The sequence below is a fragment of the Marmota monax genome, unplaced genomic scaffold (assembly GCF_021218885.2).
Source record: "Marmota monax isolate L192 unplaced genomic scaffold, Marmota_monax_Labrador192_F-V1.1 WCK01_AAM20220418_F8-fsc00319, whole genome shotgun sequence".
NCBI lineage: Eukaryota > Metazoa > Chordata > Mammalia > Rodentia > Sciuridae > Marmota > Marmota monax.
In genome coordinates this window covers 1,188,861-1,203,380 of record NW_026692103.1, presented here as the reverse complement: position 1 = coordinate 1,203,380, position 14,520 = coordinate 1,188,861, and the positions used below count along the sequence as shown (strand labels likewise).

Here is a 14,520-nt window from a genome sequence, read left to right as displayed (position 1 = left end):
AAATGAACATAACAGACATTTCTCGAATGAAGACATAAAAAGGGCCAACAGGTACTTAAAACTCTGACAGGTCCCAGAAAAACTGAGGCTACAGGAGAAGTCTTGACTCCTGGTATAGATGAATAACCAAGAAGCTCGGTAAGCACAATCGTTTCAGTTGAAATTTCAAACAGTAATTGTTTTAATGTGACATCTTTATACAAAAAAGCAGAGAAAGATGTGTATTCCTGCCATGCTGAGCATTCTCCATAGTTCAATAGGATGATTATTGTCTTTTCCCCCATGTTTTCAAGTACAACAGTGACTCCATGTCATAGCAGTATATTGTGTTCTTGAAAAATTACTCAGAGAGTAGGTTTTAAGTGTTCTCACCACAAAAAGGCACATCAGTAAAATAAACAATATGTTAATTACCTTAATTGAATCATCCCACAACATACACATATTTTAAAACAACCTTTCCTACATTATATACACATAAATTTTAGTCATCTGTTGAAAAAAGATACAAACAGAATCCCACAACTGTCTTAAATTTGTCCAGAGAGCTAAAGGAAATGTATATTAAGAACTAAAGGAATTCAGGAAAAAACATATAAGTAAAATGACCATGTCAACAAATATTTGAAATTATGAAAAGAAACCCAAAGAAGAAATAGAGCTAAAAAATGCAATAATTGAGTTGAAATGTTTATAAGAAGGGTTCAGGAGCCAATTTGAGTAGAAATTGGAAAGGGGAAAAGATCTGTGAAATTAAAGGCAAGAATTTTTAAAATATAATAACTTTTAAAACATTTGTCCTTTAGATATACATGACAGTAGAGTATATTTTGACATATTATACAGACATGAGTATAACTTTCTCTAATTAGGATCCTGTTCTTGTGGTTGTACATGAGGTGGAGTTCACTGGTGGCATATGCATATATGAACATAGGAAAATTAGTCTAATTCCTTTTATTGCTTTCCTATTCCCATCTCCACTACCTTCTTGGGGCAGGGGAGAGCAACCAATAGAAGCAAAAAAGCTGGTATAGTGCACATACATGCCTGTAATCTCAGCTACTGGGAAGGATGAAGCAGGAGAAATGCAAATTTGAGGCCAGTCTTGGCAATTTACAGGGTTTCCAAATAAAATAAGAAGGGCTGGGGATGTAGCTGAGGGATAGAGCACCCCTGACTTCAATCCCTAGTGCTGAGTGGGCAGAGAGAATTTTTTGAGATTGTGAATTTATACTAGGTCAAACTAGCATGACCTTGGGCCTTTCTCCAGCAATGTGGAAGGAGAGAAACAAGTCAAAAGGAGCCAGTTGGGGCTGGTAAAGCAGGGACAGTAGAAAACCAATGGAAAGGGCTGGGGCTGGGGCTGAGTTAGAAAACTGTGCTTAGCCTGTGCAAAGCCCCTGAATTCAAGCCTCAAAACCAAAAGGAAAGGGTGGGTGGGGGTGGGGTGGGATGGGGCAGAGTTCTTTGGCATTTGTGATCACATTCCAAGATGGCTGAACATGAGATCTAGGTCAGGAGGAAATATGAGTGAAGTTAAAATAGTGCTGAAGGATTGGAGAAATGATGGTAGTTGAAGACTTAGAGATGTCAGGAAAATTAAAAAGATGTTCAATGGTAGAGAAAAAGATGAAGTTGGGTCAGAGAGAATTTCATAGATTAAGATCTGGGAGTAGAATAAGTTCAAATAATGATCAAATTTAATGTGTAGGTTTGATTGTATTATCCTTTAAAGCCCTTTTAACTATAAAAAAAGTCTATGAGAAATGTGAATTGTTGGATTCTGAATTTACATCCTAATTTCTGAGAAGCTAAGAATGTGACCCTAATTGATCTTTTTTACATGTGAAGTTCCAAGTGGTTTGTGTCCATAGGGAGGGACTATCTGGGAGGCCTTCTGCATGTGCTCAGTGGTGAAGATGATCAATCAGTATTGGGCCTCAATGTCTTTCAAAAATTTTTATATAAATTCAACTGACACTAAAATTTAAGAGTAGGCTGTGGAAGTTGGGAAACATGAGAATCTTTTTGGGTCATATAAAAGTAAATATTTGAGAATGAAAAAAATCTGCCTCGCATATGCTCATGCAATAAAGGCTAACCTCACTTTTCCCTTTCTCTGCCTTTGGGCAAATTGCAATTTAAAAAAAAAAGTAAAATGGCGATATCCTAGAACAGATTACTTAAACCACACATTGGTGTTTATGGGAGGACTCAGATTCACACTCCATTGTGAGGCTAACAGGATGCTTTTCGGGGTCTTGTGATCATTACTTGTGATCCACATAGTGGAACCTAAGCCCCTGAACTCTCTTTCTGCTGTGTTCTGAGAGCAAGAGTTTGGCTTCCTAATTGCCCCATATGGTGGTTTTATTTGGTGGCTCAGCTGGGTGGAGTGAACTCTCGGAAGAGATGCATTCATTTTTAGTTACCTCATCAGATTGCTAATTTTCAATCTGGCGGCATAAATCACCATAATTACTGTAATTCCCAAACAGAGAGGCAGATATTCTGGCACTAGGGTAGTAGCTATTGCTATTGCTACACCAAAGCTGTTCTACCTGGTGCTCAGAGGTTGGAGAGTGTCTGGCCTGCCCTGAAAAGACACTCTGGGATTTGGGATGGAGGGCTTGCTGGGCAGCTATTTTCCTTTACCTGGGGGAAAACTCAGTCCTGAGAGGAACAGCTTCTTCTGAACTAGCAGCAAGGGTCTGCAGTTTAAGACAGACCTTTGGGTCTGGAGTGTTCCTCAGTGGTAGAGTACGTGCTTAGCATGTGTGAGAACTTAGGTTCAAATTCCAGAACCCAAAAGAGAGAGAAGGGGGAAAAAAAAGGCCCTTGGCCTTGGACAGCTGTTTACATGGTGGTGTGCAAACAGAACTCAGCAAAACTGCAGTCCTCATTTTTTTCCCTTTTTCTCATGAACTCATTTCTTGGTGTGGCGTTATTTTTGCATCTCTCCTGAGGAAAGCTTTGAAAGTCCCAAAGAATTATATCAGAGAGGAAAAAAGAAATTCCAATGTAACTTACCTCTTTAACATTTATACTTGTAATATAGATTTTAAAAAATAAAATTAAAAAAACCTAAACTAAGTTTTAGATATACAAACTAGATCCTGAATCAGAGCCACTTGGTGGAAAATGTAGATGAGTGGTAGAGTACTTGCCTAGCAGGTGGGAGGTCCCGAGTTTGATCCCAAGTACTAAAGGGAAAAAAAAGAAAGAAATCTTGTAAATATGTGAAAATTCCTTACCATTCCCACAGAAGGTGAGGAGGTCCATACCACACTTTCTTGCTAAGTTTATATCATAATGTTGTTTGAGTGCCTGTTTATTTTGTTTTGGTTTTGCTGGGCATTTTTAAATGTTTGGAGTATTGGGGATTGAACCCAGAGGAGCTTTACCACTGAGCTACATCCCCTTTTTATTTATTTAACTCTCTCTCTCTCTCTCTCTCTTTTTTTTTTGGTACTGGGAATTGAACTTGGGCACTCAATCAGTGAGCCACATCCCCAGCCCAATTTTGTTTATCTTTTTAACTCTTGAGACAGGATCTCACTAAGTTGCTTAGATCCTCACTAAGTTGCTGAGATTGGCTTTGAACTTGCCATCCTCCTGCCTCAGCCTCCCAAACCACCGGAATTATAGGTAGTGTGTGTCCGGCTTTGCCAGGCATTTTAAAGACAGCTTTAGGTGAGAGAGAAAGAGGAAACCAGACTGTAACAAAAACAAAAACATAAACAAAGCCTGATGAGGAGGGATGTTTTTTATGTAATACTATGAAGACTTGGTGGATTTTGAGCCCAAAGCATCCTTATTACTGATAGCAGGTTGATGCCCTGAGAGTAAATTTTAGGTCAGGAATGTTCTGCGCAAAATTGAGGCTGTGCTTGGCCACTTCAAGATAAGACAGACAAATAATGGATTGCAACAGGATAAATTGCCCAGTAAGATGGCCCTGGCCCTGTCTGCCCCTGTCTCCCCCTGGCCTGGCTGTCCTCAGATGACAGGAAACAGACTTACTTTGTTTTTTGTCTTCTAGTCACCTTCCCTTGTGTTTCATTAGCAGAGGGACTTGAATTATAAACACAGTTCTGCCATGAGCTTCCTTGACTGAGTGTGGCATTTAGAGCATTCTCATCCTTTTTTGATGTTTCCCACTATCTTTCAGATCTCTTATGATTCTTTCCAGGACATAATACAGTGCCTAGGCACAAAGTAGATGTGAGAATTTTTTTTTTTTTTTGGTACTGGAGATTGAACCCAGGGGTGCTCTATTTTGAGACAGGGTCTGCTAAATTGCCAAGGTTGGCCTCAAACCTGATCATCCTGTTTCCTCCAAGTCACCTGGGATTACAGGCATGCTCCATCAATAAATTTGATACATGGTTCAAAAGTGGAGAGGAATTTTGCAGGGGGTGGGTCAAAGAGTAAAAAATGAGGGGCTGTTCAGTTTCTTTGAAGTCTTGTTTCCAACAAGCAGGGGCCTCAGATGCAAGGCTCAGGTTATTCTCAGAAGTGTCTTGAAGATTGTTCCTAGGCTCTCCATTTGGGTTTGGGCTATCTTTTCTGAAGTTTCTCTGCATTAATGACAATAACTTTTGGATGGCAGTCACATGCTTAGAAACAAATCATTTTGATCTTGCCTTCTAGAGCAGAGATTTTCCCCTTGAGATCTGATCTCTTTTACTCCAGTAAAAAAGGCCAAGGCTATAACACTATTTTGTTTTGGTGACAGGATGCCCTTTCTCACCAACTTCTTAAGGATACCATTTTCAACTACATAACTTAGATTATTTCTACCCTCTCCCACTCAATCTAAGGTTGCTAAGAGGTCTGGTACTTTTTTTTTTTTTTTTTTTTGGTACCCGGGATTGAACCCAGGAGTGCTCTATCACTGAACCACATTCCCCAGTCCTTTTTATTTTTAATTTTGAGACAGGGTCTTGCTAAGCTGTGTAGGGCCATGCTAAGTTGCTGAGGCTGGCTCTGAACTTGTGATCCTCTTGCTTCACCCTCCCAAGCTGCTGGAATTATAGGCATGCACCATTGTGCCTGGCTGGTACATTTTTCTCTGCTTCCTACCACCTCCTAACTCCCAAGTTCTTACCCATATGCCAGTAACTGGGACTAGTTTATTTTATAGAGAAGAAATCATATGATAATTGGGGGGTAGGATTGAATATACATGTCTTGGGGCTGGAGGTGAACTCAGTGGGAGAGCATAAAATCCCAAGGCTCTGCATTCAATTTCTAGAACAATAAGAACAAAACAAGCAATATCCCTTTTTACTTCAAGGATGGTAATGGGAAGTAATACTTATCCATCATGGGTAATAGTGAGTAGTGACTGAGTATAGTCTATTTGTTTTAGTATTTTTTTAATATTTATTTTTTAGGTGTAGATGGACACAACACAATGCCCTTATTTTTATGTGGTGCTGAGGATCGAACCCGGGTCCTGCCCATGCTAGGCGAGCACTCTACTGCTGAGCCACAATCCCAGCCCTATTTTAGTATTTTTTGCAGAGGTAAATTATTTATTAAGAACTATCAATGGTGTGTTAAAGGGTCACATGGAGACTGTCCAAGGAAGGCTTTACAATAATAATATAGTAAACAGACAGGTGTGGTGGTGCACGGTCTATATCCCAGCAGCTGAGGAGGCTGAGGCAGGAGGATCTTGAGTTCAAAGCCAGCCACAGCAAAGCAAGGCACTGAGCAACTCAGTGAGACCCTGTCTGTAAATAAAAATACAAAATAGGGCTAGGGATGTGGTTACCCCCCTAAATAATAATGTAGTGAACATTGTCTGATTATATTAAAAATATATATTGAATCCAAAGACAGTTAAAATGTTCCCCTTACCTTTTCTTTCATGCTGGGAATTGAACCCAGGGCCTTTCCCAGGCTAAGCATAGAGTCTATCACTGAGCTATACCCCCAACCCTGTATTCACTCTTTTTAAAAATATTTTTTTTTAGTTGTCGGGGGACCTTTATTTATTTACTGATTTATGTATTTATATGTGGTGCTGAGAGTCAAACCCAGTGGCTCACACATGCCAAGCAAGCGCTCTACCACTGAGCCACAACCCCAGCCCCACTATATTCACTATTTAACTACGTATGGTTCCATGTCTCTTATAAGGAGAGTGCATAGGAAGATTCCATATGCCTCTGTTTAGGCTGTCAAGTTATTATTTTTATCTGTTTATTTACTTGCTTTCCCTTGATTAAAAAAATTCCATGGTAGTACAGGAAATATGTGATATTGAATAAAACTGTCACTTCTGAAAATATGCAGTTAATGGCATCATATAAATAAAATTTAATAAATATTGTTAATATTTACTCTTGAAACATATGTTCAATAATTCCAAATTAAAAAAAAAATTCTTACAGAACCAGGTACAGTAGCACAAGTGTATAATTCTAGCTACTCAAGAGGCTGAGGCAGGAGGATCACAAGTTTGAGGCCAGTCTGAGCAACTTACTGAAGACCACATCACAAAATAAAAAGGGCTGGGGATGGAACTCAGTACTAGAGCATTTGCCCACCATGCAAAGGGCCCTGCGTTCAATCCTTCCCTCCCTCCCCCCAAAAGCTCTTACAAATATTTACTGCTATTTCTACATCTTTGGTCCCTTTTCTGACATAGATTTTAGAACAAACACCATAATCTGTTCCCTTTTCCTATTACATGTCAGAGTAAAACAGAATAGAAATATCAACTTTTAAAGGCAAACAGGCACTGGAAAGGAAATCAAGTGGAAGAAGCCCCTGAAATCCCAACTCCAAGCGGGCAAGTTGACCACTTTGAATCAAGTGCAGGATTTTCTTTCTTTTTTTTTTTTAATATTTATTTTTTAGTTTTAGGTAGACACAATATCTTTATTTTACATTTATATGGTGCTAAGGATCAAACCCAGTGCTCCTGCATGCTAGGCGAGCACTCTACCACTGAGCCACAACCTCAGCCCCAAGTGCAGGATTTTCTATTCCATTCACGGGGAAAAGGAGGAAGAGAAAATGGAGAAGACTCAAAAGCTCCGAGTGTCAGTATTGATTCCTTAGGAATCTGGAAACAAGAATCTTTTTGAGGCAGTGCACTATTTTGGTTTTCTCCACCTGCCTGCAATTCTTTAATCTGTGGGGAGATGCTGAGACACTGAAGAAAGAGTGCATAGATCATTCGTGTCATGTAGCCAAAGCAAAAAAGCAGAAGGGGCTGATTTTCTTCCTTTTGATTAATGGGAGGGCTATTCACTTTGGAGTGCCTCCATCTCCCTACTTGTCACACAAGAAATACTCACCTGACTTTAGGGCTGCCAGAGGTGAAAAGAAAACTGAAGTTGAGAGAACTAAGTGTATGACAACAGGTTCGCAGCACAGCTTATATTGGGGGAGAACAAGTTCTGAGGGCACTAAGGATATTGGCAACAGGAAAACTGAGGGTTAAATTTCACAAGAAAGGAGGGAGGTGGCTTTGTGGGGTCTCAGACTGGGGGAGGGGGCATGTGTTTGACAGGCTTCAATGGGACCACTGTCTCTGCCTTGGGATACAAGAATCATTGCTATTTGTCCTGCATGCCTATTGTGCGTCAGGCTCCTTAGATAGTCATTTCATTTAGTCTTCACCTAAACCCAGTAAGAGGAACACTATCCCAGTTTGCAGATGAGAAAACTAAGGCTCCAGACAGTTAATTTGGTCAAGGCCACCCAGCTGGAGAAATGCCACTCTCCTCATCTGTAAACTGAGGAGTTATTAACAGAACCAGAATCCATCGTCTGCTGGTTTGAATTGCTTGAAATCGAGCGTGAGAATACACGAAGAGAAGAGGCCCTGGACTATTCCGATCTACCGACAAGTGAGCTGGGCTTTTCCAGACTTTTGTTTGGGTTCAAGGTTTCTAAAGCGCAGGCGCGGGAGGTTAGCCACGGTCTTCCGGCGCCCCTTGAGTAGTCCATGGTCGCCCTCTGCTGACGTATGTGGTAACTTGCGGAGAGTTAACATTTCCGGGCCTGAGGGTGGGATTTATCTCGCCTATAGAGGGCGCGCTTCGTCGCGCTGAGTAGGCCCACTCTTGGAGTTCCTTCCTTAAGGACTTCCTGTCTGATCTCTATGATCCATCCTGTTGCGACGTGCGAAGTTCCTAAAGTTTTCAATTTACAGTAAACAAAAGAGACCTGCTCCAACCCGGAAGTGAAAACTGGAGCCTGACCTGAGTGGCTTCCAGCGCCGGCCGACCGGAAGAAGGCAGAAAGGAAGCTGCAGCCATGGCTGTGGCTGTGGCCGCGGCGGGAGTTTTTACCGGCTCGGAGCCAGGCCCCGCGGAAGAACTCGCCAAACTTGAGTATCTGTCTTTGGTGTCGAAAGTTTGCACCGAGCTGGATAACCACTTGGGGATCAACGACAAGGACCTAGGTAAGCTTGAGGAGGTCTCAGGGATGAGATTAAGGAAGGAAGAAGCCGGGTGACTGATGGGCCGACTGTGTGTGTTCGTGTCGGTCTGTCACAGATTTGGACCCAGAGAATCTGTGGCGGTGGCTTCTGCTCGAGAGGTCTCCTCTCCCCCGGTCCCGTCATTTTATTAGAAACCATTTACCAAAGCTGTCAGTGAAGCCTGGGGCTGCCATCTCTGCTTGATACCCCCGTCCCAAGTTACTAAACAACAGCAGCCGCCGCCGCCACAATGATGATGATAATTATGGGTGACATTTACCGAGAGTTCACTGTGTCAGATAGTATGGTCAATTCTTTATTTATATTATTCTATTTGGTCTTCACTCACTTTTTTTTTTTTTTTTTTTTTTTGTACCGGCAGTTGAATCCAAGGGGTCTCAACCACTGAGCCACTCCTGAGCTCCTTTTTTTTTAATTTTTTTTTTTTTATTTTTCATTTTGAGACAGGGTCTCGCCAAAATTCTCAGGGCCTTTCTAAATTGCTGAGGCTGGCTTTGAACTGGGTATACTCCTGCTTCAGCCTCCTAAGCCGCTGTTCTGGCCACTCTTTTAGATAGTATCCTTTGAGCTCTGTGCTTTACCATATCTCAGATAGCCGTCATTTAGGCGTTTGGGGGCAGACTACATCCAAACTAAAAAATTAGAAAAGGCCACCGACCTACAGCTAAGGTCATAGGCAGATGGAGGTGAATAGGGATGGGTAGAAATCAAGGGTATAAGTGACGGAATTGCTTTTGATGGTACAAGGATGTTTCAGCTATTGTAACAGGAGAATATGGCCATAGATGTAACTAACTTTAGAGATTGATGGTAGGAAGATGAGTGAGAGAGTGCCATTTGTTTTCAAAATGAAAATGTAGCGAAATTACCAGATGGAGGAATGGTGGGATGGGGCATGTGATAAGAGGGCTGGAGATACAATATTTCAGTGCTAGAGGGTGTGTGAGGCTCTGGGTTTGATCCCCAGCATTACCAAGAAAGCGGGCGGCTGGGTGTCAAGGAGGTTAGATTCCTGACCTTGGATAAGATACTTAGTTTCTCAGAAGCTGTTTTTCTCAACTGTTAAGTGGGATGATAATATTTCTTCACAGGGTTACTATATAGCACCTTGGAAGATGCCCTGAAGCCAGTTCATTTTAGTTCATTTTTTTCTTGGCCTTTCAGTCAAGATGTGCTTATCTTATACAAATAAAGAATCCCTAACCCAAAAACACAAAATCTGACACTTTTTTGAGTGTCAGCATAATGCTGGCAGTCTGAATATATTGCTGCTTGCTTTGGGATCCTTTGAGTATGGAATACTGGGCACCAAGTGACTTAATTGTCCCTCCGCCTTTCTCTAAAGAATGTTGCTGAAATCAGATTGCGTGGGTTCCAATCTTGTCTCCACCAATTATTATTGGGAAAGATGGTGTCTCAAACACTATAAAATAGTGCAATAACAGTACCTACTAATGAGAATTGTTGTGAGGGTCTTGGGGATAACCCATATAAAACCCTTAGTTTATTGCTCTGCAGATAATAATGTTCAAAAAGTGTTAACCATTAGCATTGTTGTTATTAACTTAGTGTGTGTGTGGAGGGGGTACTGGGGATAGAATCCAGGGGCTCACATATGCTAGGCAAGTGCTCTATCACTAAGCTGCATCCCCAGTCCTTTTTTTTTTTTTTTGAGGCAGGGTCCTCACACTGAGTTGTTCAGGCTGGCCTCAGATTTCTCCCTCAGCCTCCCAAGTAGTTGGGATTATAGGCATGTGCCATCCTATGCTCTTAGTTTGTTATTATGCATAAGCATTATGCTTAGTATCATTACAAAAATAAAGGCAAATTCTACCATGGAAATGGTGTGGTAATACCAGTCATCCAGATCTTCCATTTATTTATTTATTTATTTATTTATTTATTTATCTATCTATCTATCTATCTATTTATTTTAGGATTAGCATTCAAGAAAATAATCATTAGTAATTTCTTGTGGAACTCACAGTGTGAGGTTTATTATCTCAGCCTATGTTATAATGTGCTTCTTTTCTGAAAGTCTCTTTATGAATAAATTGCTGTAATATTAGAAGTATTTTTGTTCTTTTTTTTTTTTTTTTTGGTACTGGAGATTGAACCTAAGGGTGCTTTACATCCCTAGCCCTTTTTACTTTTTCTTTTTAGACAAGGATTCGCTAAGTTGCTGAGGCCCTTGCTAAGTTGAAGAGTGAGGCTGGCCTTGGACTTGTTGTCCTCCTGCCTCAGCCTCCGGAGTCACTGGGATTATAGGCATGTGTCACCATGCATGGCTACTATTAGAAGTTTTAAGAACTAAGCATGTTTGAGGAGACAATTTTGGGAACAATTAAGTCTTTCATCAACTTGGAAATTATACCATCCAATATCTGCCTGACTTTTACATATAGATTGGGTCGGACCTTCTGGAAACCATAGAAAGCATTCTATGTGTGTCTGTGTGTATATGCATGAGCTCATGCTTTTGTACATTCTCACCTTTAGAGTCTATGTGGCAATGTGCATAGCTGATAGTTTTGTTTTGTTTTTGTGGTACTGGGGATTGAACTCAGGAGCACTCTACCACTGAGCTATATCACCAGCCCTTTTTATTTTTTAACTTGAGACAGGATCTCACTAAGTTGTAGAGGCTGTCCTTGAACTTGTGAACCTCCCATCTCAGCCTCCTAAATTGATGGGATTATAGACATGCGCCACTGCACTATGCCATAGCTGATAGTTTTGTGAGTAGAGGATATGACAGTCTGGGCAAATAGGTCTTCCTAGTTTAAATGTGCTCAAGGACTTGATTGAGCTGTTTTTAAATAATGTTTTCATTTATAAAAAATTGACTAGAACATATATGGATAATCTCAGCCATCTAAATTTTCTTTCTTTACCTTCACTAGATGATAGTCTTTGGCTTTTATGACTGTTGGATAACCTGATTAGTTTTTTTTTCACTGTACTTAAAACTAATTTCTTGCTCAAGTTTCTATTCTTAATTCTTTTTCTCATTTGCAGCTGAATTTGTGATCAGTCTTGCTGAGAAAAATACTACCTTTGATACTTTTAAGACTTCGTTGGTCAAAAATGGTGCAGAATTCACAGTATGTATATTTGAAGACTATTTTTTTGTTTTGATGTCATTATTGAGTTTAAATTTTGGGAGGATTTAATGGTAGGATTTGGATGTAGGAAGGAGGCAGTTTGTATATGCCTATTAAATAAGCCATTTAATGTGCAATGTTTTCATGCCATGAAGCAGTGGTGATGAAGCTGGATTTCCTGTGCCTCCTTTCTAGGAAATTGCATTATGATTTCCATCATTAAATATTTTTGGATGTTTATGTTCTTGTTCTGTGAATCAGAAAGTCTGAAACAAGAATCTAGGTTTTATGGGTTGGGGATGTGGCTCAAGCGGTAGCGTGCTTGCCTGGCATGCTTGCAGCCCGGGTTCGATCCTCAGCACCACATACAAAGATGTTGTGTCTGCCGATAACTAAAAAATAAATATTAAAAATTCTCTCTCTCTCTCTCTCTCTCTCTCTCTCCCCCCCCCCCTTTAAAAAAAAACAAACATAAAGAATCTAGGTTTTAGAGGTGATGCTAAAGAATAGGAAATAAAATGGTTGAAGGGAACTAAATAACTTTTCCACTAAGGATTCGTAAAATTAGCATTCTCTAAAGCTGCTATTTCTAGCTTCATGCTGTACCAGGTTGAATTTTGTGTTCATTTGTTCCATTAGCTAAATTCAAGTGCGTAATTATCCCTCACATTCTTTTTTTTGGTACTGGGGATTGAACTTAGGGGCACTCAACCACTGAGCCACATCCCCAGACCGGGTCTCACTGAGTTGCTTAGCACCTTGCTTTTGCTGAGGCTGGCTTTGAACTCACAATCCTTCTGTCTCAGCCTCCTGAGCTGCTGGGATTATAAGTGTGCACCACTGCGCCCAGCTCTTACATTCTTTTTCTTTTCTTTTCCTTTCTTTTTTTCCTTCCCTTCCCTTTCTTCCCCTTCCCCTTCCTGTTCTTTCCTTCCCTTCTTCTTCCCTTGTCTTCCTTCTTTCCTCCCTCCCTCTCATTCTTTCCTGAGGATTGCACCACTGAGCTATATCCACAGTCCTGTTTATTTTGAGACAGGATCTCACTAAGTTGTGGAGGCTGGTCTTGAACTTGTGCTCTTTCTTACTCAACCCCTTGAGTAGCTGGGATTACATGTCTGTGCCATACCTGAACACTTACTTTTTTTTTTTTTTTTTTTAGTTATAGATGGAACACAGTATCTTCATTTTTATTTACTTATTCGTTTTTATGTGGTGCTGGGGATCGAACCCAGAACTTCATGTGTGCAAGGCAAGCGCTCTAACACTGAGCTATAGCCCCAGCCCCCTATATTTATTTTTTAGGTGTATATGGACACAACACAATACCTTTATTTTTATGTAGTTCTGAGAATTGAACCTGGGTCCCGCGCGTGCTAGGTGAGCGCTTTACCACTGAGCTACAATCCCAGCTCTTTTCTTTTTTTTTTTTTTTTTAGTTGTAGTTGGACATAATACTTTTATTTTATTTATGTATTTTTATGTGGTGCTGAGGATTGAACCCAGGGCCTCGCACATGCTAGGCGAGCTCTCTACTGCTGAGCCATAATCCCAGCCCCCTTACTTTTCTTTTCTTTCTTTTTTTTTTTTTTAAATATTTCTTTTCAGTTGTAGATGGACACAATACCTTTATTTATTTTATTTATTATTTTTATGTGGTGCTGAAGATCGAACCCAGTGCCTCACACGTGTTAGGCAAGTGCTCTACGACTGAGCCACAACTTCAGCCCCTGATCCCTTACTTTTCTAAGCATGTTTAATCACTGATTCAGGGTTTGACAATTTTTTCTCCAAGTGTCCAAATAAATGAATAAAAAATCTAAGAAGGACAACCCAGTGAGGTCCTGTCTCAAAAGTAACAAGGGCTTCTGATGTAGCTCAGTGGCAGAGTGCTTGCCTGCCATATGTGAGGCCATGGATTCAATTCCTAGTACTGCAAAGAAAGAAAAAAATGAGTATCAAACTGCTGCTGGACCTTGTCTTATCATAATAAAAAAATAATACTATTCATTCACAGACATAGGAGTCTCTTTTTCCTTTTCTTTTCTTTTTTCTTTTCTTTTTTTTTTTTTTGTATGGGAGATTGATCCCAGGGGCACTTTGCCACTATGCTACATCCCCAGTTCTTTTTTTTTTTTTTTTTTGGAGAGAGAGAGAATTTTTTTTAAATATTTATTTTTCAGTTTTCAGTGGACACAACATCTTTATTTTTATTTTATGTGGTGCTGAGGATCGAACCCAGCGCTTCGTGCATGCCAGGAGAACGCATTACCGCTTGAGCCACATCCCCAGCCCCATCCCCAGTTCTTTTTATTGTTTATTTTGGGACAAAATCTTGCTAAGTTGCTTAGAGCCTTGCTACCTTGCTGAGGCTGGCCTCAAACTTGCAATCCTCCTGCCTCAGCCTCCTGAGTTGCAGGGATTAAGTCAATTTGGAGTAAAAATTCCCTATTTTAAAAGATGTAGTCCCAATAAAATTTCATATCTTATGAAAAATTGAATAAATATATATATATATCGTTTTGAACTGTACCAATAAGTGTAACTCTTAAAGCCTTATTAAAGTCATAAAAAATAATTTTAAAATTTCAATTTATAGCCCTATTTTGCAAACATGATAGGGTGATAAATAATAGACTTTGAAGAATAAAAATATGGGCCGGGTTTGTGGCTCAATGGTAGAGCACTCGCTTAGCCCACATAAAATAAATAAATAAATATATAAATAAATAAAGGTATTGTGTCCATCTACAGTAAAAATATTTTTTTAAATACATGTAGGGTATGAAGATGTGAATTTGGTGTCAACATACCTTATGTACAATCAGAGATATGATAAATTGTGGTATAAAGAATTGTAATGCAAAAAAATAAAATAAAATAAAATAAACAGAGCTCCTGGAAAAAAAAAAAAGAAGAAGAAGATGCATTGAGAGCATTCTGAATTAA

At 39.9% G+C, this 14,520-nt stretch overlaps 1 long non-coding RNA gene across 2 annotated transcripts; it reads left to right on the top strand.

The window, feature by feature from the left end:
• Positions 1-7,535: 7,535 nt before the first annotated feature.
• On the top strand, positions 7,536-14,305 carry LOC124104264 (uncharacterized). Of its 2 annotated transcripts, XR_009228436.1 has the most exons (3): positions 7,860-7,874; positions 8,180-8,431; positions 11,489-14,305. It is a non-coding gene; the product is annotated as an uncharacterized LOC124104264 (long non-coding RNA). The 2 variants fall into 2 exon arrangements; XR_009228435.1 differs by having other exon boundaries at positions 7,536-8,431.
• The last annotated feature ends 215 nt before the right edge of the window (positions 14,306-14,520 follow it).